The sequence below is a fragment of the Crocodylus siamensis genome, chromosome 3 (assembly GCF_052110815.1).
Source record: "Crocodylus siamensis isolate JL-2025a chromosome 3, ASM5211081v1, whole genome shotgun sequence".
NCBI classification, from domain to species: Eukaryota; Metazoa; Chordata; order Crocodylia; family Crocodylidae; genus Crocodylus; species Crocodylus siamensis.
The window spans coordinates 68,700,322-68,726,932 of NC_143397.1; the positions used below are offsets into that span (position 1 = coordinate 68,700,322).

General features: G+C 43.6%; 1 long non-coding RNA gene across 1 annotated transcript; it reads right to left on the reverse strand.

The window, feature by feature from the left end:
* Positions 1-9,769: 9,769 nt before the first annotated feature.
* Positions 9,770-15,305, reverse strand: LOC149868372 (uncharacterized). Its single transcript, XR_016441237.1, has 3 exons — positions 15,208-15,305; positions 13,784-13,888; positions 9,770-9,813 (listed from the first exon to the last, which is right to left on the reverse strand). It is a non-coding gene; the product is annotated as an uncharacterized LOC149868372 (long non-coding RNA).
* Positions 15,306-26,611: the final 11,306 nt, after the last annotated feature.

Genomic DNA, 26,611 nt, shown 5'->3' on the forward strand with positions numbered 1-26,611 from the left:
AATTTCAGTATCCATCTATCTTTTTATAATCAAATTTGCAAATGGTAAATACAACTCATCCACAGTCCCCTACCTCGCTTTTACCTCATCTCATCACAGATCCCTAAGGAGAGAAAATTATTAAAAATATGTAAATACGAATTATCAAATGAATTAGAAAAAGCAGATCTTATAATAGACATTAGACACAATAATTAAGTTCCTGCCTGCTGCCTAATGTACTTCATACATTCCATTGCTGAGCTAATTATGGCATACGTATGTAAATTATGACAGATCAGTATTTTTAAAGACTAGTCCACATTCCAATTCAAGAGGCTTTTTTTTTTTTAAAATTACGGTAGCTCTCTGTAATCATTAATCACTTCACTCCTTTGGCTTCTTTCTTCCTTCATGCCTATTTCATTTCCTATTGATATCTTACCTACTAATTTTGCATCTGTACATTTATTTTACAAGGTTCATCACTTAATCTTTTCTTTGTTCATTTATTAAACATTTTCAGTTGCCCCACTACATAGGTTTGCACTGTTTTTACCTTAGGCATTTTTATTAAGTTTACAACTTGTAAAGAAATATGGCAAGTCCTCCTAGAGTTATGTTTTAGATTTTTCTGTTCTGTCCTATGTAGATTCTTGCGTTGTAGTATCTGTATTTTTCATTAGTGTATTAAACAATGTCACAAACATGTTTATTTTCCTTCTATCCCCAAGCAAATATTTGTTTATTACTACTCACTGAGGAAAATTTGATGCCAGGACTGCGTGCATGTGTGCGTGGTACACCCAGAATAGTTGGGCATTAAGTAGTAGTGGCATTATTTTGTGTGTCAGATAACTAACAACAGAAGTAAAGAGGTCTTAACTTTCTAACGAGTATGGCATGATAGGATTTGGCAGGATAGATATTATCATTCTTACCTTCCATTATAGAAGTAATTTAGAAATTTAAGCAGAACTAAATGAATCTCTATACAACTCTTTCTTCGTAGTTAGCTTTACAGCCTTTGCTTCTTCAAAAGCTTATGTTGTTTCCTTCATTTCTGCTGCAGAAATAAATGCCATAAATAACATTACTATGTTAAAATGTACATTGAATTCTGATGCTTTTACTTTTTTCTTATTCTCAATATTTTCAGCTCCAAGACTGAATGATTATTTGTTTCAGAATGAACTGATGAATCACTTATGGTAATTTTCTCTGAATGCTTTGTTTAGCTCATTTACTCTGATCATTACTCCCCTGCCACCAGTTATTTGGACCTGTGGGCCAAATTATATAATATCAGGATCTGGATCTGGCTCAAAGTCGGGGGTGGGGGGGTGAAAGTGGGGGTGGTGGTTAAACACCCCTGTTTTAAGTCTTCAGTTTCTCCCATCTAGACATTATTTCCCAGGGAATATCTTACACGTGGAGTTCATTAATAATACAAGTTACACTAAGGAATTGATCCCAAACCTATGAATCAGAATGTGTTTGTAATGGACTTCAGTGGGGTTTTGTTCAGTACAGTGGCTTACTGGCATGCTACTACACCTCTAATGGTAGTAGAAGAAACTTGAAAATTTAATCTGCATTTGAACTGGGAAACCTGGATGTTTTTGGCATCCTCTCTAGAAAGCTGAAGAAAAGTTAGCATGAAGCTAACTGCTGCTTTGTCTGTTACAATGCAGTTCTGTTCTGAAAAGTTCTGTTGTATCTTGATTCAGTTCAGTAAGACTTACATAAGGGACAAGATCACACAAATTAAAAACACCTTATCAGTACACCCATCTAGAGTTAGAAATACTAATACAAAAAAGGAGATGAAAAGGATCAGTAATAATATTTATGCTACCTAGTTCTCACGTTTTTCATCAGTAAATTTTTAAACAATTTACAAAAGAGGGTGGTATCATTATCCTTATTTTATACAAAGGGAAATGGAAGCACAGAAAAGAGAACAGGACTTGTGCAAGGTCATATAATAAACCAGTGAAAAGTGCAAAGCCTGGGTTCGTGAGTCCCAGAGCATTGCTGCTCTGAAAAGAGACCAGAGTAAAGGGGATAACGGCTATCCTTTTTTAAAGAATTGTTTTGAACATAAGAACATACCAGAACATAAGAATTGCTATTTACTGGGTCAGACCATAGGTCTATCTTGCCCAGTATCCTATATCACACAGTGGCAGAGAGTGGATGCTGAAAGGGAGACTTAACTGGGTATGACCAAAGCATTTTTTCCCCACTGTGCCTCTTTCACTTGCAGCCTCCAGCACTTAAGGTCTAGGAAGTTCTAATTTAGAGGCTGTATCTCTAACTGCCAAGCTCAATAGCAACTAATGCCTCTTTTCTCCAAGATTTTGTCCAATCTTTTTATGAATATAGCTAAACTGGCAGCTTCCAGAACATCTGGTGGCAATGAGTTCCACACTTTGATTAACTGCTACATGAAAAATAACTTCCCTTTGTGAGTTTTTAACTTAACAACTACTTGTTTTATTCTGTGAACCCTAGTTCTTGTATTGTGAAAGATTCTAAATAATAAATCCCCATCTACTATCTCTTCATCATTTAGTATTTTGTAAACCCTTATCATGCCCCCCTTCTCCCAGCCTCTCTTTTCTAAGCTGAATAAGGTTACCTTCTTTAGTCTTTCTTCTTATGGAAGCCCCTCCATACTGCTGATCAACCTTGTTGCCCTTCTCTGTACCTTCTCTAGTTCTTCTATATCTTTCTGGAGACAAGGGAACCAGAACTGGGCATCGAATGCAAGGTATTCTGAACTGGATACCATGGATTTATAAAGGGACATAGTGATATTTTCATTTTGTTTACAATTCCCTTGCTAATAAACCTAACCTTTTGTTTGCCTATTTGACAGCTGCTGAGCATTGAGCCAATGTTTTTAGCAAACTGCCTACAATGATTCCCAGATCTCTTTCCTGTGTGGTAGTAGCTAATGTAGAGTCCATCATGGAGTAGACAGAGCTGGGATTATTCTTGCCAATGTGCATCACATTACACTTATCTAGATTGAATTGCATCAGCCACTTACTTGCTCATTCACTTAGTCATGCCAGATCCTTCTGTAATTCCTCACAGTCCACTTTGGTCTTTACAACTTTGAATAATTTTGTGTCATCGGCAAATTTGGTCACCTTGATACTCACTCCCCTTTCCAGATCATTTATATGTTAAACATTACTGGGCCCAACACAGATCCCTGGGGGACCCCACTGTTTACTTCTTTCCAACCTGAAAACTGACCATTTGCACTCACTCTTTGCTCTCTGGCTTTAAGCCAATTTCTAATCCATGAGTGGACGTTCCCTGTATTCCCAGGATTACCTAATTTAGTTAAGGGGTGCCTCTGATAAGGAGCCTTGTCAAAGGCTTTGCAGAAGTCCAAATATACTATGTCAACTGAATCGCCCTGGTCCACCTATTTATTGACACCTTCAGAGAATTCTAGTAGGGTGGTGAGGCATAATTTCCCTTTGACAAAGCTGTGTTGGTTGCTCCCCAGCAAGTCATGTTTATCCATGTGCTGAACAATTCTCTTTTATTTTTGTTTCTATTGGTTTTCCAGGAACAGAAATTAGAGTCATTGGTTTATAGTTCCCTGCATCCCTTCTAGAGCCTTTTTTAAATATGGGAGTTGCATTGACAACCCTCCAGTCCTCTGGAACAGAGGCTATTTTTAGTGATAGGTTGTATAATGCAGTTAGGAGATGAGCAATTTCTGATTCAGGACCCTAGTGTGAATGTCATCAGGTTCTGGTGATTTGCTACTTTTTAGTTGATCAGTTTCCTCCATGACCTCTTATATTTAAACCTCAATTTGGGTCAGCTCCACTGGAGAGAAGTGTATCTGGTAAGAGAATGTCTGTGACATCTTCAACAGTGAAGACAGACACAAAGAATGCATTTAGTTTCTTGGCTATGGCCTTGTCATCTTTTACACCTGGATCATCCAAAGACCTAACTCCCTGAAAGATCTTTGGCTTCTTATGTACTTTAAGAAATGTGTATGGTTAACTTTAATGTTTAATTTGAAATGGTGCCCAGTTCAGAATACCTTGAATGCTGTGCCCATGCCTCAAGAAGGATATAGAAGAACTAGAGATGGTACAGAGAAGGAGGGCATCAAGGATGATTAGCCGTATGGATGGGTTTCCACATGAGGAGAGACTAACTTTTGTGTCTCTAGCAAATTTGTCCTCAAATTATCTCTTAACTTGCCTCATTACAGTTTTACATTTGCTTTGCCAGTATTTATTCTCTTTTTACTTTTCTTCCTTAGGTTTTGATTTCCACTCTTTGAAAGAAGCCTTTTTTCTATTATTGCCTCTGCAACTCTGCCATTAAACCATGCTCGCTTCTCTTAGTTCTTTTTCCATGTTTTTTTTAATTTGAGGTATGCATTTGCTTTGTGCCTCCAATATACTGTTCTTAAGCAGTTCCCATGCTGTCTGCAAGTTTCTCACCTTTTTAGGGGCCCCTTTTAACTTCCATCTAAGAAGTTTCCTCATTTTGGTGTACTCTCTCTTTTTAGGTGACTTCCTGCCCCTGGGGCAGGGGGCTGGACTTGATCTTCCAAGGTCCCTTCTAGCCCTAATGTCTATGAAATCTATGAAATGTTAAAGACTACTGTGGTAGATTTTCTTGTGTCCCCTCATACATATGTTAGAAATATTATTGAAAATGCATTATGAATAGTGTTGTTAGAACAGCACAGCTGCCAGCTCTCCCTGGTGGGAGGAGGAGGTTGGAGGAGAAGCTACTAAGAACTCTTTGTATTAAGATATCACTCTCTCTTTGTTTTGCAAATTTACTATCTCTTTGTTACAGTAAAGCATATACTCCTTAGCGTTCTCATGTAGATAAGAGTAAATTGCAATTTTTAATGGTCCTGTCCTTGGGGCAGAGAAGGTTTGAACTTTTGGTAACCTAAAGTACTTTCTGAGCAGGCGTAATTAGCTAATGCATATAAACCTATCCGCCCCGCATACTTAAGTAGTTAATTATAACGCACATGCGACGGATGACGTGACGTCATTTCATATATGTTTGTATGAACCGGAAATGAGTTGTAAGAGTTCCTGCTTCTGCACACGTGCTCAGGAGAGAGGGGATAAAGCCTGCTGAGAAGTTGTTCCCGCGGGCAGAGTGTGATCTTTTGTCTTCGCTCTGACCCTATTTGCAAATATACCTTTTGTGTTGCTAATGGAGTGTGTCTGAGACTGAGAGTTCTTCGCCTCCCGAGAAACGAACCGCAGCCATTTCTGCAACACATAGATGTCAAACCTATATGCATTGTGGTTACTATTGCCAAGCAGCTCAGTAACACTTACACTTTGTACTAAATCCTGCTCACTGCTTAGGACTAGATCTACTTAGCACTACTTAGGACTCCATTGTGGATGGAGAAATGTTGCTTAAAAGAGATAAGGAAAGGACAGATGCAGACAGAAACAGTGAATGAATTCTGTGATCTATGGTCTGCCCTAACGAAGGTGTTATGATTTGCTAAACCGAGATAGTCTATTTGTTGTCCTGAAAGGTGAGTTGTGACATTCAGTGAGTGCTGGGTTCCTACATGTCAAAGTCACTTTTAGAAATGGGACTAAATATATGGGAAGACTTAACTTTTGAAGGCTTTATATGCAGCTGCATCTTGGAAATGCTTAAAATATGGAGTGCTTCAGCTGTGGAAAACTGTACAGCCCTCTGCCACATCCCAAAGCTGGAATACTTCAAAATTGCCATAGCTGCATTCAACATGTTTTCTAGCCAGGGGAGTAACAGGGGACTACTGCATCAGTGCGTGTTTTGCACCCCCTTCTCTGCAGTGGAGCCAACTGACACCTGATCTCCCCATGCCCAACAGGGCATATTTACTCATATATCAGACATAACTTTCCCCCCCAAGATTAGCCCTCCATAACTGGGGTGTGCATCTTAAGCAAGGGAACTTGTGTTCTGCATCAGAATAGAGGCACAGGGACATTGCTGCTGCTGCTTGGGCCTGTGCTTCTCTGCCTGCTTGGAGGAGGGGCTCCTTAGCTAGTTTAACCTTCTCATAGCCACAGCCAAATTGGAAATAGCTTCAAGCTGAGCAGTCAAAATTCAGCAGTGGCTGTAAGAGAGTTAAATCTGTAGTTGTGGAGCTGCAGGAAGAGGGTGAGCAATGCTGACAAGTGGACTCTGCCCTTCCTCCATGCCAGCTCAACAATGCTGGGCCCATGCTGTGGCAGGTAAGATTCTTTAATACTTCATTCTGTCTTCCCAAAAGAAGGTGCCTGTTTTATTCAGGGGCCTGTGGAACATGAGTAAATATTGTCTAATCCAAGTGCAAATTGCATGGTGACTACTTCGGAATTTCTGAATCAAATGACTGAAACAATACATAAAACTTGTAATTACTATCGAAAGATTTATAGATTTTTTTTTCTAAAAAAGTGTCACTCCTGTCTAAAGTATGTGGTGTAAGCTGTATGTAAGGGGCTTATTTAACAATAAGAAAATTACCTGAAATGTACGGTGTGTGGCTAACTGTTCCAGCTCATCTGAACCACTATCTATGCTGTACTATTCACAGCCCTGAAATGACATAGACCCTGTCAATTTCAGGGCTGCTATTGGAGGGGAAATGCTCTGTATACTCATTTAAGAAGTCTTAATGAAGTATGAACAACTGTGCAGAGGGTACTTCTATTATTTATGCTCATTAAGCATCTAATTTAATGTCCTCTGAAGTTTGTGTCCACTTTTTCCTGTGGCAGAATGCCGGGCACCGCCTGGGGAGCTGCAGGCTTTACGGAGCGGGCGAGCGCGTGGCTTGTGGAGCGGAATTGGAGGTAGCTTTATAACCGCCTTCGAGGTTCGCCGAGCTGGCGCAAGTAGACGACTTAGAGTAAGTTGTTAGTTTTCTGTAATAAGTCTATAGGATGTCTGTTGGTTCATGGGGTTCCAGAGCAAGCCCTTGCTTTCCACCACTGGAACTAGTCCAATGATGGGTGCGGCTGCTGACTCCTTAAGACCCAGAACTGGTCAACAGCTCATTGAGATAGGATGTTAGTAGTAGAAGTTATTACGGAGTAGATATAAAGTGAAGTAAAAATTTGTTTTATTCACTCACCTGGCCTCACCCTCTTACAAATAAGAGGGGAGACCGGCTGGAATGAAGTTGCGGTAAATACAAGTACAGAAGCGTAGATATGCTGTCTAAGCTACGAAGAGAGGCAGTCAAGAAGCGGAGTCTCTGATGTTTCTTCAGTTACAGTATGTCGGATACAAAGGGGGTCTGTTGGCCCACAGGGTTCACTAGTAAGTCCTTGCTTTTCACCACTGGAACCAGTCCAATGATAGGTGCGGCTGCCCACTAGTTAGTCCTAGGGCTGGTGAACAGCTCATGAACAGGATGAAAAATAATAAAACTGTAACGTGGTGAATTGCTGTCGATTGTTGGATTTTTGAGGCCTTGGTTTTCGCTGGGATATGCCCAGGCGGGGAGGCTGAGGACCGGCTTACAGGATGATCAATCCTGAAGGGTTGTCCAGTTGTTGTCTCTGCTGTTTCCTGCTTCTTTGCCTCTTTATAGATGTTGGTTGGACTGCCTCTGTGACACTAACTGTGATATAAGCTAAGCGTACAGGGATAGGATAGTTTCTTTTACACAATAGTTACTAGGTAGATTATCTACATAAGTTTCATTTCTGCAGGTATGACACTTACAGATAAGAAAAGAAACTTATAAAATGCGCATGTGTAGCTTGGTACAGGTGTGGAAAACTACAAAGCTTTCATTTTGATTAACAGCCAAGACTACAAGGTCATATAAATGTGAGAATGCCATGCGGCAGTTATACAGAAATGAAATAAGATTTTTACATTTCCCACACTGACTTGGATGTCCATTGTTTCAGAGCCCCCATATCCTGGACAGTATCATTGGAAAAGAAGGAATTCTGTTATATTATCAAAGTTTTTCAGTTATAATGTAGGAATATGTTAAGAGATTATCCTTTCAGTGTTTAGAGACCTTTTCTGCATTGATATCTGAAGATGAGACAGTAAGATTGCATTAGTAAAAGTGCATCACTCTCCAAAAGAATGTTGGGATTGTATATATTCTAATTGTTTACTTTGGTCATTAAAATTACAATATAGTCAATGTAATTTTGGTTCCGGCATGGTGTCATAAACCAAGAAACTACATTACAGAACATAGGCCAAATGTTCAGCTGGTGTAAACTGATAAGACTCCATTGACTTCTGCTGAGCTATTTTGGTTTATACTGATTGAGAATCTGGATCCCTTGCATCCTTATTCTAAACTAATCAGACTAGTCTTCTGTAATTAAAAGCTATTTTCAACTTACAGCATTTAAGAGCAGGAAATTAACTTTTAGACTACTAGTGATTGTGTAAACTGTGGTACTACAGCCTTATTGATTCTGACACAGTTGAGATGAACTCAGGGTAATGAGTTAAGTACAAGTTCATGATAAATGGTTGAGTGAGCTATCAAAACTCAATTATTTAAAGAGGGCTATGAAATAATACTTTGAAATATTTTCTTTAACATGCACAATAGCCTTCTTTCTTTATCATTTCACATGAACTATATGCTAGAAACTGCATGTAAGGGGCTCATTTAACAATGATGCAATAGACAATGGGGTCTATTAAGCAACTGAATAACCATACTAGTTTAGTAGTAGTATTTTTCATATTCTATATTTTTCTCTTGTAATAATTTTTGCGGATAATTATTAAACCATTCAAAGGCCCTCTGGGTATTTGACACTATGGGCTGCCTAGTTCTTAAACATTTCCTTTCTTCCACTTCCTAATTAAAACTTTTAAGACACTAATACAGTCGAACCCAGGTATTAGGCTGAACTGGGGTCCTAAACCTTTACGAAGATGAGTGTTTGTGAAGTTTTGGGTGAGGGGACATCTAAATGACAGTTAGGTATCCAAAAGCAGTCCTGTTCCTCCCTGCTCAGGTTCATGAGAAACTGCTTTAGAATCATGCCTTCATTTTAGTCTTAAGAATAACTCACCAGAAGTAGCCAAGGAAAAGGACTCACCCATGTTTGGCATTAACAGTTTTCAAAGACTCAGGGAGCAGTAGGCTTATATTTAGGGCATGCCTACATATGCTTTTACGTGCACCTAGACTTAATGCACATTTGCCTAATGCTAGAGTTAGTCCTGAGTCAGTCAACATACACATTGTTAATGTGCGTTAATCTGTCTACTCATGCACTAAGGCACTCTCGCTCTTCATGCCTAAATTTGATACCTGCTTTTGCAGGTACCAAATGTAGGTGCTAATAGCCTAAAATTGCTATTTTTAAGGTACATTAAGGGTGCGCACGTGTAGACTCATGCTCTTAATACGCCTTAAAATGGCTAAGGCGCCTTAAATTGGTATGTGTAGATGCACCCTTAGATGTCTGATTCCCATGTACAAATGCTATGAAACAAGTTGTTTAATGAATTGGTTCCTTCTGGTTTATATAATGAGCTTATTTTGCAGACTCTAAAGACAGATTAGTATTTAGAAAAGATATTTACAAATGTATTTACAGCAGGTCAATCACTCTGTGACTGGAAAAGGTCAGCGCATAGTGTCTTATTTGTATACCCCATTTTCCAAATGGAGAAATATTCTGTCCCAAAGGAAAGGGTAGGTTTTGTCCTCAGCTTTTTTACTTAGCTGTACAGGAGAGAACTTCTTCCTTACAGCACTAAGTAAGGGTGTTCCAGTTGTGGTGGTGGCCGAGCAGAGAAAGCAGCAGCTGCTTGCTTGTTACATGTCTGTTGAACAAGGGAGCAGAGAATGGAAAAAGATGGGTGCTTTCTGATAATAAATGTATGATAAGCACACATCACTCTTCAGTAACTTCAGATGTTATAAAGGGACATTTGCTTCCACTGCTTTCTTCATAGAAATCTGTTGTTAGGAGAACTTCATTTTTCAGGTGACTGCATATAAATTATTTTATAGGGTTAAAATGAATTTAGACCAGTTGAGCTGATTTGTAGATTTAAAAAAAAAAGGTATTTTCCCCAAATTAATAAATATGTCTTTGGCACCAAGCACAGCATTGTGTTTATGTGCACCTTATGTAATAAAAAAATCTCAGATGCTTATAAAATCTCAGAAGCTAATCAAGTTGCTTGTTTAATTATTTTGTCAATACACTTTATATACAATGAATATGTTGAAGACTTAAATTTTCCAGGCTGTTAGCCAATATGTTAAAATAATAGTAAATCAGTGCATTTTATACTGCTTCAATAACATTCACTGAGGCATGAAGTCTTTACTTATATTGCTTTCCCAACTTATGTGCAGGTGCTGTCCATTCAGAGACGGGGAATTGAAGGGGAATCAGTTGTTGATTCTAACTTGAAGTAATGCATATCCTGAGAACTGTATAGTTACTTTTGTTATTACTCTTTTTTGAATACCCATGATCCATCGGTGATGACTTAGAAACATGTTAAAACATGTTGGAGAACACTAGCCTTCCCATACTTAAGGATATCACTAGTTCCATTATTATTTTTAGTAAAAAATTTCATGAAAGTGGAGGCAAGGTTGAGCATACATATCAGTAATTTAGCTTATTTGTGTGGCTAACACTGCATGTCCTAATCTTAATGTGTTAAGATCTTAAGAATCATAGAAAATTAGGGTTTGAAGGGACCACAGGAGGTCACCTAGTCCAGCCCCGTGCTCAAAGCAGGACCATCCTCAACTAGATCATCCCAGCCAAAGCTTTGTCTAGCCAGGTCTTAAAATCCCCCAAGGATGAAGATTCTACAACCTCTCTGGGTAACCTGTTCCAGTGTTTTACTGCCCTCCTAGTGAGAAAATTCTTCCTAATATCTAACCTAAACTTCCCTTGCTACAACTTGAGACTTGAGTTGTTCCTTGGTCTGTCACCTGCCACCACTGAGAACAATCTAGCTCCATCCTTTTTCAAACCCCACCTTCAGGTGGCTACTCTTAAATCCCTTCTCAGTCTCCTCTTCTGTAGACTAAATAAGCCCAGTTCCCTCAGTCTTTCCTCATAAGTCATGTCCCCAGCTCCCTAAGCGTTTTCATTGCCCTCCTGTGAAGTCTCTACAATTTGTCCACATCCTTTCTGTAGTGGCAGACCCAAAACTGAACACGGTGCTCCAGATGTGGCCTCACCAGTGCCAAATAGAGGGGAATAATCACTTCCCTTGACCTATGGGCAACACACCTTGCAATGCAGCCCAGTATGCCGTTAGCCAGCTTGGCAACAAGGGCACACTGCTGGCTTATATTCAGCCTATTATACACAATAACCCTCAGGTCCTTTTCTGCTCTGCAGAGCTGCTGCCAAGTTAGTCAGCCCCCAACTTGTACTGGTGCATGGGATTGTTCTGTCCTAAGTCCAGGACTTCACACTTGTCCTTGTTGAACCTCATGAGATTCCTTTTGGTTCAATCCTCCAATTTCACTCTGAATCCTAGCCCTAGCCTCCAGTATATCTACTACTCCCCCCAGCTTGGTGTCATCTGCAAACTTGTTGAGGGTGCACTCTATGTCATCTTCTAGGTTGTTGATGAAGACCTTGAACAAAAGTGGCCCCAGGACCAAACCCCTGGGGAACTCCACATGATACTAACTGCCAACTAGACATTGAGCCATTGATTATTACCCTCTGAGCCCGATGCTCCAGCCAGTTTTCTATCCACCTACAGTCCATTCATCCAGCCCATACTTCCTTAGCTTGCCTGCGAGAATATTGTGGGAGACTGTATCAAAAGCCTTACTAAAATCAAGGTACACCACATCCACCAGTCTCCCCGCATCTACAGAACCAGTCATTTCATCATAGAAGGCAATTAGGTTGGTCAGGCATGACTCACCCGTAGTGAATTCTAATCACATTCTTCTCCAAGTGCTTAGAAATGGATTCCTTGAGGATCTGCTGCATAATTTTTCCAGGGACTGAGGTGAGGCTGACTGGTCTGTAGCTCCCTGGATCCTCCTTTTTCCCTTTCTTAAATATGGGTACTGTGTTTGCTCTTTTCCAATTATCTGGGACCTCTCCTGATCACCATGAGTTTTCAAAGATGATGGCTAGTGGCTCTGCAATCTCATCAGCCAACTCCCTCAGCACCCTCAGGTGCATTCCATCTGGCCCCATAGACTTGTATATACCCAGCTTTTCTAAATAGTCACTAACCTGTTCTTTCACCACTGTTGGCTGCTCACCTCCTCCCCAAACTGTGCTGTCTGGTGCAATAGTCTGGGAACTGACCTTGCCTGAGAAGACTGATGTAAAAAAGGCATTGAGCACATCAGTCTTTTCTGCATCCTCTGTCACAAGGTTGCTTCCCCCATTCAGTAAGAGCCCCAAGCTTTCTCTGATCCTTCTCTTGCTACCAACATTTTGTAGAAACCCTTCTTGATACCTTTCACAACCCTTGCTAGCTGCAACTCCAATTGCGCTTTGGCATTCCTGACTTCATCCCTGCATGCCTGAGAAATGCTCTTATACTCCTCCCTAGTTATTTGTCCAAGTTTCTACTTCTTATAAGCATTCTTTTTGTGAATTAGTTTACTGACGAGTTCCCTTCTAAGCCATACTTGCTAGACTTCCTGCACATCAGGATGGTTTGTTCCTGCACTCTCAGTAAGTCTTCTTTAAATTAAAGCCAGATCTCCCAGACACCTCTCCCCCTCAGTCTGGCTTCCCAGGGGATCCTGCCCATGAGGTCCCTGAGCGAGTCAAAGTCTGCTTTTCTGAAGTCCAGGGTCCTTACTCTGGTGCTCTCCATCCTTCCTTTCCTTAGGATATGGAACTCAATCATCTTGTGGTCACTGCTGCCCAAGTTGCCATCCACTACTACATTCCACACCAATTCTTCCTTGTTTGTGAACAACAGGTCAAGACGAGCACAGCTCCTAGTTGACCATTTCAGCACTTTCACCAGGAAGTTGTCCCCAACACTCTCCAAAAATGTCCTGGATTGCCTGTGCATTGCTGTATTGCCCTCCCAGCAGATGTCAGGGTGATTGAAGTTCCCCTTGAGAACCAGGGCAAGCGACTGGGAAACTTCCGCTAGTGATTTGAGAGGTGGGGGGAGGAGGGGAAGCTAATCTTAACTTTGAATTTCCTGGGCTTATTTGTTTTGTGTGATAACTATGTCATTCTGATAATAGACATTTTCCTAAATCCATGCTGGAAACAGCGTGCTTGTTGTCAGTATGTCACACCACTATTTTTGAGACAGCAATGGAATGTGAGGCATCAAGATTCTTGGTTTCTATTCCTGACTCAGGGAGCAGATAACAGTATAAGGGGTGTAGACAGCAACACTGTGATTGGGTTATCTGTAGAATATGACCCAAGACCTCCTGAGGTAAAAGCATATGCCATTATCACTTGAGCTGAAGATCCAAAGTGCTTAACGTGAAAGTAATAGCAGTCATAAATTTCTGTAAGTGGTGTTCAGCTACTAGAAGGTGATAGAGAGCCATACTGTTTTAGTATGGGTTCCAGAAACAGCAAATTTAGAGTTGTCCTTCAGGAGGAGTATGTGTCAAAGTAAATGAAATTTGGCTCTTATATTGGAGATACGTTCTATTTCTAGCTCTGCCTCAAGAAAGTGATAATCACCCCTTAAGGTTGTAGCATGAGACCTTGAATATAATGAGGGTGATGGAGTGTGAGAAATATCAGTAATCAGTAGAAAAGCTGGAATTAGAATTCATGGTATTTGGTTTTGTAGTTTAGCATACCTCCTCTAGATTGAAGAACACAGTAGGGGAATCTCCATCTCTGCCTCTCAAAGGTGCTTCTCCATTACGTGAAGGCAGGAACTTTGTGTGTCATCATGAGACTCCCTGCAGAAGGAAGGAGCCAAAACTGTTTTTCTTGTGATGCATTCATGAAAGTTGGCAACACTATGAGAGGCAAGCATTGACTGCAAAATGAAATCATCTACACTTGTGTTATTCTGCCCTAGTTCATTTAGCTCTGAGTGTGAAATAACACCCAAATTGCACCCATGCTAACATGCTTCTCAGTTGTACATCCTTTGATTCTAGGCACTGTGGAGAGCATGAGGAATTCATTTGCAGAGTGTTGTAGGAGAGCATGTATTTTCCAGACACACAGGCAGTAATTGTGGTAAAGCACTAGAAGTGTGGGAGCACTTCAGTGAAGTGAATCTAGCCTCTATGAATACTACAGAATCTTTGCATCAGCAGTTAACACGTTGTATTCCCTCATGTTGAACTATCCACAAGGGAATGAGATAAAAGCTCCACCAAATCTGAATTACAGATTATATAGGAAAAAAGAGTTGAGTTAAGGGCAGCACTTAAGTAAAGCCAAGCCTAAAGTACTACTCTTTTAAAATCATCCTCTTGTCTGTCTTTACAGGACTGAAGTCACAGGCTGCTCTTATTTAAGAGCATTTGAAAATGGTAATTTCTTCTTTCAAAATGAATACTTAAAATTAAGTGGTTACATTTCTTGAAAAATGTAATGCATTTCTTTTACTATTTTTTTATTTCATAAGAACTGCTTTAACAGCTCCTGGGGAATATTTTTTTATCTGTTGCCTTTATTGAGCAGTGATGCCACCGGTAGACAGAGTAGCACATCACTTAGTTCAGGAGTGTCAAACATGGAGTCCCATAAACTGGCTCCCGGTGCTTCCCTGTTGACCCATGCACTGCACTGGACTGGCCTTATGTGCTGTGCCTGGGATGTGTGCCAAATGTGGTGTCTGCTAGGGTTGGGTCCCAGACTCTGCCACCTGTGGCATTCACTGGGCCCAGGTCCTGGGTCGTGCTGTATGTGGCACCCACTTAGGTCAGCATCCCCAACCAGCCTGTCTGGGTGCCATGTGTGCTGGGTCAGGCATGCAGCCTGGGTGTGTAGTGGGGAGGGGAGAGGTCTGTAAGTCTGGTCTGATCTGATCTGATCTGTGGACCCGCCTTGAGCCAGTCATTCAGACCCCTGACTTGGTTGTTAAATGCAGGTAAAGATAACTGTTCTCCTTTCCTCTGCCACTACAGAGAATTTCTTGGCTCTGGGACCATTAGAGTTGTCCTATACAAGAGCAGATGTAGGACCTGCCAAGAATACTTCTAGTTACGTAGGTCTAGATTCATAAAGTGTCCAAACATTGCAATGGTAGTATCTCAAATCTTACCTTCTGGTTGCCTGTCATCCAGAACAGGAATCCATAAGCCTGCATTAGGTGCCTCCATTCACAACACAGTGTATCAGACAGTCAAGTATCCTGGAACTGGATTCATATGTACAAGTACTGAGCAGGGAGCCGCATAAGCTAGCTAACAGAAATGAAAGGCTCATTCACTTTAAATTCCATATCCTCTGGGGCTTAGGTGCCTTGCTCCACTGTGGATTTACAGCCCAGAAACCTCTTTTGGAGTTAGGCACCTAAATTATTCAGTAAAAAAATGGAGTAGGCATCATTGTTCACTAGACCTTATTTCAAGAACTATTTATGTCTTTTACATAAAGTAGTTATTGGATAAAATATACATGGGGACAGGAACTTTGGCCTTCTCCCTCTCCCCCTTGGTTAGTTCCCTAATCACTAGCTTAGAGATGCATGCTCACACTTGCTCCTTTTCTCTGGCCCAGTACATCTTAGATTAGTTTATGCAATAAAACAATATTAAGGGGAAGGGTGGAGAGTACCCTGTACTTTAAGCAGTCTATCTTCTGCTTAAAGCATCTTCTAGGGAGATGAGAAAGGTGAGCTTGAATCCCTTGAGTGACAGATGAAATTCAATCTAGGTTTCCAACCTCTTGGGTGAGTACTTTAATAACTAGGACGGGGTGGTCAACTTGCAGCACAGTTGCCAGAAGTGGCACAAGCAGCCTCTGTGTGTGGCATACACAGATTGGGAGGGGACAAGCAGCACAGTGGCAGAAAGGGCAGAGAACAGAAAGCAAAGCAGCAGGTCATGCAGGGAGCATGGGGTAGGAAGCAGCAAGTAGAGTAGCACATCAGGTAGGGAACATAGGGCAGAGGGCAGAAAGCAGAGTAGCAGGCTGAGCAGGAGAGTGACACTTGGGGAGGCTGCAGGGCTAATTTGTAGCATGTCTGCCAAAAAAGTTGGCCGCCACTGCACTAGCATATTAAAGGGTGGGGCGGGGACAGTAGCACTCCTCTCCTGCATGTTTTTAAACACAAAATGATCACTGCTGCTATAAATTTTGTGGAGCTTGATCCCATACATGTATATTAGGCGTGCTCAGTAGGCCTGTGCAAAGCAGCAAGTATTTGCTTCGGATTCAAATTTGGCTGATTCGGCGAGACAGTGATTTGATTCGGTGATTCAGATCACTGTCCTGATTCAATTCAGTCAATTCAGATCTGGAGATTCGGCCATAGACTAAAGAGCCAGCAGTCCTCGACTATGCTGGACACAGCTGCCTCCAACTGGTAAGTCTGTTGTGGGCAGAGGGTGGTGGGCAGAAGGGGCGTGGGGGGGCAGCTCAAGTTGCCCAGCCGGGGTTGGGGGGGCACGGGACTTGGGGAGGGGAGCTCCTGCCACTGCGCGCTACTGGTCTGGGAGCTGCTTTTCTGGTGGTTCCTCCAGAGGCTCTAGCTGCTGGTCCGGGACAGTGTGGGAGCAGGCATGTGCCCTCAGATCTGTGCAAGGCAGGCTGGGCCCGTCTGCACTCTGGATGGGCAGCGGAAGGCACTGGGAGCGGAGGCTATGCCCTCCCAACACTTGCCCAGCCAGAGCGGGGCTGCCTTGGACAAGCGGCTTGCAGTAGCGGAAGCAGCTTCAGCCTCCTCATGCCTCCCAGACAAGTGAGCGGCGGTAGGGCAAGGAGCGGCAGGGCATGGGGATGGGTGTGTGCACCCTGGATTGGGGAGGGGCCAGCAGCAGAAGCTACGGGGAATTTTAGGATGGATGCAGCCCCCCCCCCACTATCCCCACTCCACTGCACTCTGCGAGGTGGGCATAGCCAGGGCTGTGCTCCGGGCTGCAGCTGGGGCTAGCTGCCCGGAGCACAGATCTGGGGTCACACACTCGTTCCCATGCCTTCCTGGACCAGCAGCATGTAGTAGTGGGAACCCCTTTCTCTGAGTCCTGTGCCCTCTCCCACTCTGGCTGGGCAGCTTGTCCCAGCCTCAGGCCCAATCCTTTCCTTGCTGTAGGGGCATTAATCTGCCTCCTCCTTCCACCCCCCACAACAGACTTACCAGCTGGAGGCAGCTGTGTCCAGCTTACCTGTTTAGTCTATGGCTGAATCTCTGAATCATCTCCAAATCTCTCCTGCACCTTCCGAATCAATTATGACCTTTTCTTGGGTCTACCAGATCGATTCAGATTTGGAGATTCAGCTGCTGAATTGGGCTAATTCTCATGGTTTCATAGTTTCATAGTTTGTAGGGTTGGAAGGGACCTGAGCAGATCATCAAGTCCAACCCCCTGCCTTGGCAGGAAAAAGTACTGTGGGTCAAACAACCCCAGCAAGGTGGTCATGTAGCCTTGTCTTAAAAACCCCCAGGGTAGGAGCCAGCACCACTTTGCTTCCAAGTTGGTTCTAGATCTCAGCCGCCCTGACAGTGAAGTAGCGCCTCCTGATGTCTAGCCTGAATCTACCCTCTGCCAGCTTGTGACCGTTATTTCTTGTCACTCCTGGTGGTGCTTGGGGGAATAGGACTCCCCCAATGCCTGCTGGTCCCCCCTGACTAGTTTGTAACAGGCCATTAGATCCCTCCTCAGCCTTCTCTTGTGGAGGCTGAACAGGTTCAGGTCCAGTAGCCTCTCCTCATAGGGCCTGCCCTGCTGCCCCCTGATCATGCGAGTGGCCCTCCTCTGGACCCTCTCCATGTTGTCCACATCCCTCCTGAAGTGCGGTGCCCAGAACTGGATGCAGTACTCCAGCTGCGGCCTGACAAGTGCCACATAGAGGGGGAGTATCACCTCCTTGGACCTGCTTGAGATGCATCTGTGGATGCATGACAAGGTAGGGTGGGCCTTCCTGACTGCATCCCCACACTGCCAGCCCATGTTCATCTTGGCAACAATGATGACTCCAAGATCCTTTTCTGTCTCTGCACTTACGAGAAGGGAGTTCCCCAGTCTGTAGGTATGCTGCCGGTTCTTCCTGCCCAGGTGCATCACCTTGCACTTGTCAGTGGTGAAACCCATCCTGTTCTTATCCGCCCACCCCTGTAACCTGTCTAGGTTTGATTGCAGCCTATTCCTCCCTTCTAGCGTGCCCACATCCCCCCACACCTTGGTGTCATCAGCAAATTTGAACAGGGTGGTTTTTAACCCCCTCATCCAAGTCACTGATGAAGATGTTGAACAGTGCGGGCCCAAGGATCGAGCCCTGCAGAACCCCACTGCCCACATCCCTCCAGGTCAAAAATAACCCATCCACCACCACTCTCTGGGTGCAGCCCTCCAACCAGTTGGTGACCCATTTGACTGTGTAGGTGTCGACACCACAGTCCCCCAGTTTTTTAATGAGAATGGGGTGAGAGACAGTGTCAAAGGCCTTCCTAAAGTCCAGAAAGACTACATCCACTGCTACCCCTGCATCTGAGGATTTGGTGACCTGGCCACCAGATTGGTCTGACAGGACCTGCCTGTAATGAACCCATGTTGGTTGCCCGTAAGCATAACCTCCCCCACTGTCCCCTCATGGACATGTGCCAGGATAATCTCTCAAAAAACTTGCCCAGGATCGAGGTAAGACTAACTGGCCTATAGTCTCCTGGGTCCTCCTTCCTCCCCTTTTTGAAGATGGGAACCACGTTGGCCCTCTTGCAGTCCTCTGGCATCACACCAAAGCACCACGAGTGCTCAGAAAGCCATGCCAGGAGTCCCGCAATGACCTCAGCTAATTCCCTCAGCATTCTGGGGTGGAGTTCATCCAGACCAGCTGATTTAAATACATCCAGTCCTTCCAGAAGTTCCCTGACTAGATCCTCACTGACCCTTGGCCTAGGTGCGCCTCCCCTGGGGCCTGAGGGGGTCCCAGTAGGGGGGCTGATCCGGTCCCTGCTTAGGAAAATGGAGGCAAAGAAGTTGTTGAATAGGTTAACTTTGTCATCTGGTGTGACGACCAGGTAAAAACTTAGGTGTCTATGGAGTTTAGGTACCTAAATTCTTTCTAAATTGCCTATCAGGCACCTACCCTTTTCTGTGCTTTAGGACCTTAGTTCTCCCAAATCCACTCTTTTCATGCTTAGCAGAATATTTGTTAAGGACCAATTACTGCAGTATCAGTTGCGTAGCAGCTCTGCCTCCACTGTATGGCTTTGATGACCATGAGGATCACTTTCTGTAAAATCTTCAGTAATCTTCTTCGACTGAGATACAGGACCTGGACTTGAGTATGTGGAATGCTGCTGACTTTGGCTTTAGAGAGCCTAGGAGTGCAGTCTTTATAAAACATGTAAAAGTCAGTCTGCATACCCTGTGGATTGTGTAGAGGGGGGGTGGCCAACCTGCAATGTAAATGCCACAAATATCGTGGGCAACTTCTGTGTGTGGCACATCGCACAGACAAGTAGCACAGCAGGAGACTGGGCAGGAAGCAGAAAGAAGTGCAACAGATTATTAGGTAGAAGAAGGGGATCAGATTGGGATGTGGGGTGCCTATACACATTCTCTGATATGTTCCAAGTAGAATGCATTGGAGCAGACTTAATTAATTGATTAATCAAGTCTAATTAGAATGGTCCTGCATGCCTCACCATCATGTGTATCAAGCATCCCACATTCAAAATGGCTGCAGGCGCAGCTCTATGAGCACTCGTGGTGCTCTGGTGAGGTGCCAGAGGACTGGAAGAGGGCCAATGTGGTCCCTATCTTCAAAAAGGGAAAAAAAGAGGACCCGGGAAATTACAGGCCAGTTAGTCTTACCTCAATTCCGGGTAAGCTCTTTGAAAAAATTCTCCTGGCACACATCCAGGAGGGCCTTGCGGGGGAATGCATGCTCAGGGGCAACCAACATGGGTTCATCAGTGGCAGGTCTTGTCAGACCAACCTGGTGGCCTTTTACGATCAGGTCACCAAATCATTAGACGCAGGGGTTGCTGTGGATGTAGTCTTTCTGGACTTCCGGAAGGCTTTCGACACTGTCTCTCATCCTGTCCTCATCAAAAAGCTGGGAGACTGTGGTGTCGATGCCCACACGGTCAAATGGGTAGCCAACTGGTTAGAGGGCCGCACCCAGAGGGTGGTAGTGGATGGGTTCTTCTCGACCTGGAAGGACGTGGGCAGTGGGGTTCCGCAGGGCTCGGTCCTCGGGCCCGCACTGTTCAACATCTTCATCAGTGACTTGGATGAGGGGGTAGAAAGCACCCTGTTCAAGTTTGCTGATGACACTAAGATGTGGGGGGATGTGGGTGCACTAGAAGGGTGCAATAGGCTACAAGCTGACCTTGACAGGTTGCAACGGTGGGCGGATGAGAATAGGATGGGGTTTAACACGGATAAGTGCAAGGTGTTGCACATGGGGAGGAAGAACCGGCACCACACATACAGGTTGGGGAACTCCCCTCTTGCCAGCACGGAGACGGAAAAGGATCTTGGAGTCGTCATTGACTCCACGATGAACGTGGGCCGGCAGTGTGGGGAGGCAGTCAAGAAGGCCAACCGTACCCTGTCATGCATCCACAGATGCATCTCGAGCAGGTCCAGGGAGGTGATCCTCCCCCTCTATGCGGCACTGGTCAGGCCGCAGCTGGAGTACTGCGTCCAGTTCTGGGCGCCACACTTCAAGAGGGACGTGGACGATATGGAAAGAGTCCAGAGGAGGGCCACTCGTATGATCAGGGGTCAGCAGGGCAGGCCTTATGAGGAGAGGCTACGGGACCTGAACCTGTTTAGCCTACACAAGAGCAGGTTAAGGGGGGACCTTGTAGCCTGCTACAAACTGGTCAGGGGGGATCAGCAGGTATTGGGGGAGTCCCTGTTCCCCAGTGCGCTGCCAGGAGTGACCAGGAATAACGGTCACAAGCTGGCGGAGGGTAGGTTTAGATTAGATATTAGGAGGCGCTACTTCACAGTCAGGGCGGCTAGGGCCTGGAACCGGCTTCCAGGGGAAGTGGTGCAGGCTCCTAGCCTGGGGATTTTTAAAAGGAAGTTAGATGAGCACCTTGCCGGGGTCATCTGACCCCGGTGCTCTTTCCTGCCAAGGCAGGGGGTCGGACTAGATGATCTACCTAGGTCCCTTCCGACTCTAGCTACTATGAAACTATGAAACTATTGTCTAATTATCTTTCATTAAAGCACCTCCATGGCCATTTTGAAATGTGGGATGCTTAATATATGTGATGCTACAGTGTTTTAATTAGAGCAGCTATCCAGGAGCTGGTCTAATTAAAATGCCCCTACCCCAGCGCATATGGGCCAAATAAGGAGACTATGGGCCTAATTTGTGTCATGCCTACCCAAAAAGTTGACTCTTACTGGTCTAGAGAAGTAAGCAGAAAACTTGAAGGTAGAAACACAAGTTTTATTTCCACTTTTTCTCCATACAGTCCTTGATTAATGTTTTATATTTTAGTACTTTAAAAACAGTTCTACTTTATAGGAATTTGGGGGGGGATTTCAGTGTGTTAGCAATAGAAGGGGAAGAGTTTGACATAGAAAATGAGAATTGGGAAAGTTCAGGGTCAACAGTGAGGTGGAATGGGCTGGCTGAATTGAATACATGGAAAAACCATGTCAGATTTTGAAATGGTGGCATGTAGGGCAGAGTTTAGGATTAAAAATATACTGCAGAGCCGTATGAGTTAAGAGGCCACAGAGCAATAAATACTATTTTCCCCACAATATCCTTTACTGCAACATGTCTTCATTTTTAAATATTGACAGGAAAAGAGGGAAGGGGAAGGGAAAGGAGAAAGAAGTAGGCCTTTTCTTCCCACTTCTTCAGTAACTTCAGAGCCAGCCCTAGGAGTAAGTAATGTTTGTGACTGCCCAGGGTGCCATGGTCTGGGAGGCACTATTCTCACACATGTTTATTATTGAATAAGCAGAAGGCTCCTGATGTCCCTGGGGCTATGCTTGTGGGGCCATGGATCTCTCTCATGGGGTTCCTGCTTCCCCTTCACCCCATCCACATGCCTACCAGGTGTTCCCGAAGTGAATAATTGATTGTAAAACAAAAGAAAGGAAAATAAATAATTTCCCTACACCTGACACCCAGTCAGGGTCGTTGAAATGTCTAAGTAAGGTTTTAGAGTCTCAGGGCTTGACTCTGTCAGCTCTGCTTCAGCCCTTCTACCAATTCGTATATGGTCTTTTGGATGAGTCCTACATGGTGCCAAGGCACCCAGCTATCCCTTACCTCATGTTTAGACAATAAGTAAATCCAGCCCGGACAGGGCTTTCCCTGTCATCAAGTAGTCTGCCTGGATTGATAAAGAAAGAACAATATAAAACAAAGCACTTGGACCCTCTAGTCCCTTAACTAATGTTTGAGTTCTAGTCCTATATTGCAGTGCCTCTCTCCACGTTCAGTTCTGTCCACCTTTTGGCCAGTCCTGGCCATAGTGAGCCCCATCAGCTGTCCAAAGCTCCAGGCACCTTCTGTCAGGTACTTCTCTGAGTGCCCAGGCTTCAAATATTCTCTCCCTCTGGTGCGGGGAATGCCCATAGGACACTGGGCTCATAGTCTACCTGCAGCCCTGCTCCTGCTGTTGGCTGTCTCCCTGTTGCACCAGCCTCCTTCTCCAGCTGGCACCAAGCTTCCAGTTATACTGGAAGCTGCAGCATGCTTACTTATGTGCAGCGAACACATGCCTCTAAAGCATGGCTGCTGCTGTTTCTGTGCTTTTGCTGCTTATCCACTGCTGCAAAGTTCCTGCCAGGGGGTAGGAGGCACAACTGGCCCTTACTGGGCCCTCCAGTTTTCCCCCGTGCCCTGGGATGGGTCCCCGAGGTTTCCCTGTCCTGAAGTTTCTCAGGATGCTGGGAGTTGAGCTCCTACAATCAAACAGAAAAGATATTCTGGATCATGAAACTCCATCTCTCATGTTGGACTTCAGCCATACCAATTTAAGTCCATTCATAGTTTAGAACTGATTTAAGGTGTTATTCCTTAGTAAAATCTGTACCCACAAATTATAATTCTTGCTATCTAAAAACCATAGCTGATATCTATTGTATATTCTGATGTGGACTAATCATCTAATGTTGATATTTTTTTTTGCATGATGTTTCCTGTAATCTGTATCTTAACAAGTTTTCAACTGAGATAGTTACTGATTCAGTTTTGAAAATGTCTGCCCTTCTCACCTTTGAAATTGCTGGCAGAATTCCAGTGGGTATATACTACTAGTTTTCAGTTCGCTACATTTACATAATACTTTTTCATAATTGCTTCACAATCCAGGAGTCAGGGAGCATGTTTTTATTAGTAGTATTTTTAGTAACCTATAATATTTGTCATTCTTATTACATTCCCCTTCAGAACCTTTAATGTTATACTGTTCCTCTTCGCTGGTTTCTTGCTTAGATAATAATAGGGAATCATTTTGAGGCTACTAGGATGCATAGATCTGCATGGTAGAGCTGTAGTAACAATAAATTTAAATTAAAAAAGAAGCCACGCTGCAGGCACAATATGTCCTTGAGTGAATGAGTGAATTTTCCCCCTTTTTTGGCTTTTTCATTTGTAAATGATACTTGGTATCATTGAAAATGGTATCTTAATCTAGTCTAGGACATTTAAAAATATTTATTTTAGCACCCTTAAATGAACAGGAAGAGGGATTGTGTATTTTTAAAATGCAGGTGACCTTCTAGAAGTCACCTGTCATGTGTGCTTAGACTATAAGGTAAAAAATTATGATGACTCCAGGCTGATTTTATTGTAACTATATATGCCAGACACATTTGATATGGGTATTATATTTGCAGGGAGTAGAACACTTAACTCCGCTGTGGTGGAGTTTATGATAACTAATCTGTTAGCTGTAAGAATAAAAAGTGGGGTGGAGACTCTTCAAAGGTAGGTTCATTTCAGTTATAGTAATGGGACACATTCTTACTCTATGCCAGCCTTATTTATTTAATTTAGTGCAAATAGTATTGTTAGATCTTATCTTTTAAAAATGGAAGATATTGAATACACTGCTTTCCTGCATAGACAGTGTTAGAAAGCAACAGGACTCATGTTACAGAAGAAAAAAGTTGCCTGGAGGTTTCACACACCTCTGAGCTCTAGGGATTATGGCAGCCACAATCCCCAGGCCCCAGGGGTTTCATGCTGGGCATGGTGTGCATCCAGCCACAGGGGAGACCCTGCTATATGTGCAAATTAAAGCTTGATAGCAACCATCGCTAAAGCTAGTATACATGTTCAGGGTCTAACTTTAGAGCTGATTGGAGAATTTTATGATGTGATAACTACTTTGCATGTGTAGCTGGCCTTAATTAATCAGATAACTGTACAATGTCTGTAATGCGTAGAGGAGGCTATGTAGTATTTCCGTTGGTCCTAGTGGAAATTCAAAGAAACTGTTCAAGTCCCTCACCTGCCTCCCCTGGTTTTAGTTAATGGACCAAGCAAGACCAGTTGCTGTAGTCTAAAACCCAGTTGCCATTAGAAATCAGCTGGAATTTTTCCAGTGATTTTTCTACTACGTTTAATATTCTAATGAGAAAAATCCTAGAAATCTGTGTACAAGTAGTGTTTGTGATAAAAATACTATGCCATAACTGTGTCACTAATTCAGGATCTGTGTAATAAGTCAAATTCATTCAACATGACATTGAGTGGTGTAGTCTAACGGCTTAGCAAGTGGTTGTGCTCTGGTTCCAGCTCCAAGGATCATTCCTTCTGTGATCATGAGCTGCATCACTTACAGATACAGTTTCAAAACATCACTTACAGATACAGTTTCAAAACTGGCTAATTTTTTGCACCTGGCTTTTTGAGTATCTGACTTCTTATCCCTTTATGCTTGATTTTTCCAATATGGTGAACAATCACAGCTGTCAATGATTTTGGTTGAAGTTGTTCAATAGGTGCTCTGCCTACAAATTTAAGGTACTTCAAGCTTGGCATGCAAAAATCAGAGGCTAGTTTGAACATATTTGCCTCAATGCCTCTGCCTCAGTCTTACCACTTTTAAGAAAGAAACACTATAATGTTATTGTTCAGTATGTGTAAATCAACTTGAAAATTGAATAAGTATTTATACTGTATTGGTTTACAATAGATTTTTCCCTCAGGGAAGAGTCCTCTTTGGGAATCCTTGTCATGATTTACATGTCTTATGTCAGCCTTCTTCCTACTGTGGCCACCATCTTACTAAATAGATCTCTTCCCAAGTAGAAGAGTGATTGACTGATCTGGGCTAGAACTTGGAAGCTGAAGTCATTCCCTTACCTCCAAAGAGGTTCTTAGCAGTGGTGCCTAACCTGTCATGGCTGTGGGCTGGATGAGATGTCCAGGGTTGGTCTGCTGGCCTTATCCCGTGCACAGAATCCATCCATGGGTCCAATCCTGTGTGAGGTCAATGCACAGGTGCAATCTAGCACACAGCCCCAGCTCCATGTGCCAGATTGGGCCTGCTGTCCCCAGCTGTGCTCATGTTGAATCAGGCCCCAGCCCTGCACATACTGAACTGGGCTGTAGCCCCTTGCATGCCAGATCAGGTCCACCACTCCAGCCGTGGCTGCTGCCCCATGTGCTGGCCCTATCCGGTGTATGGCACCATGTAAACTGGCCACAGAGCTAGGAAGTTTGGTGGAGGGAGAAGCAGTAGCACTATTAATTGCAACTGTTCCCCTGCCACCAAATTTCTGGATCTGTGGGTAGCTCCACAGGCCAGATGACATGGTTCTGCAGGCTGGATCTGGCCCACAGGCTGTGAGTTAAGCACCGCTGTCTTGTAAGATGACTCTAAACCATAGTCAAGGCCTGAAGGCTTGATCCAATTCCTTTTGAAGTTAGAAGAAGTCCTTTTCTTTACCTCCATTCCACATGGAAACAAGTTGGGCCATAACTTTTATACACAGTTACAATATTTGTTGGATAAAAATGCATTAATAAATGCATTAAAAGATATAATGAATATGGATGAGGTTTTTAGCAACACTTAAATATTTAATGATAGAAAAACACTTCAAGTTTAATAGGATCAGTGGTTCTGGGAAAGGAAGTAAGATTTCAGGGAAAACCATTAGTACTGTCAGTTTTCCATAAATATAATTTCTTAAACAATATAAGAAACCTGGAGAGGGTTCAGGGCATGGCCACTTGTATGGTTGAGGGCCTCCGTGGCCAGCCCTATGAGGAGAGGCTGAGGGACCTGAATCTCTTCAGTCTCCACAAGAGGAGACTGAGGGGGGATGCCTACAATCTTATCAGGGGACACCAACAGGGACTCGGGGAAAGTCTGTTCACCAGGGCCCCCCTTGGAGTCACCAGGAACAATGGCCACAAGCTGAGGGAGGATAGGTTTAGGTTAGATATTAGGAAGAACTACTTCACTGTAAGGGTGGCCAGAGCCTGGAATAGGCTTCCCAGAGAGGTGGTGCTCTCACCTTCCCTGGAAATCTTCAAGAGGAGACTGGATAGGCACCTGGCTG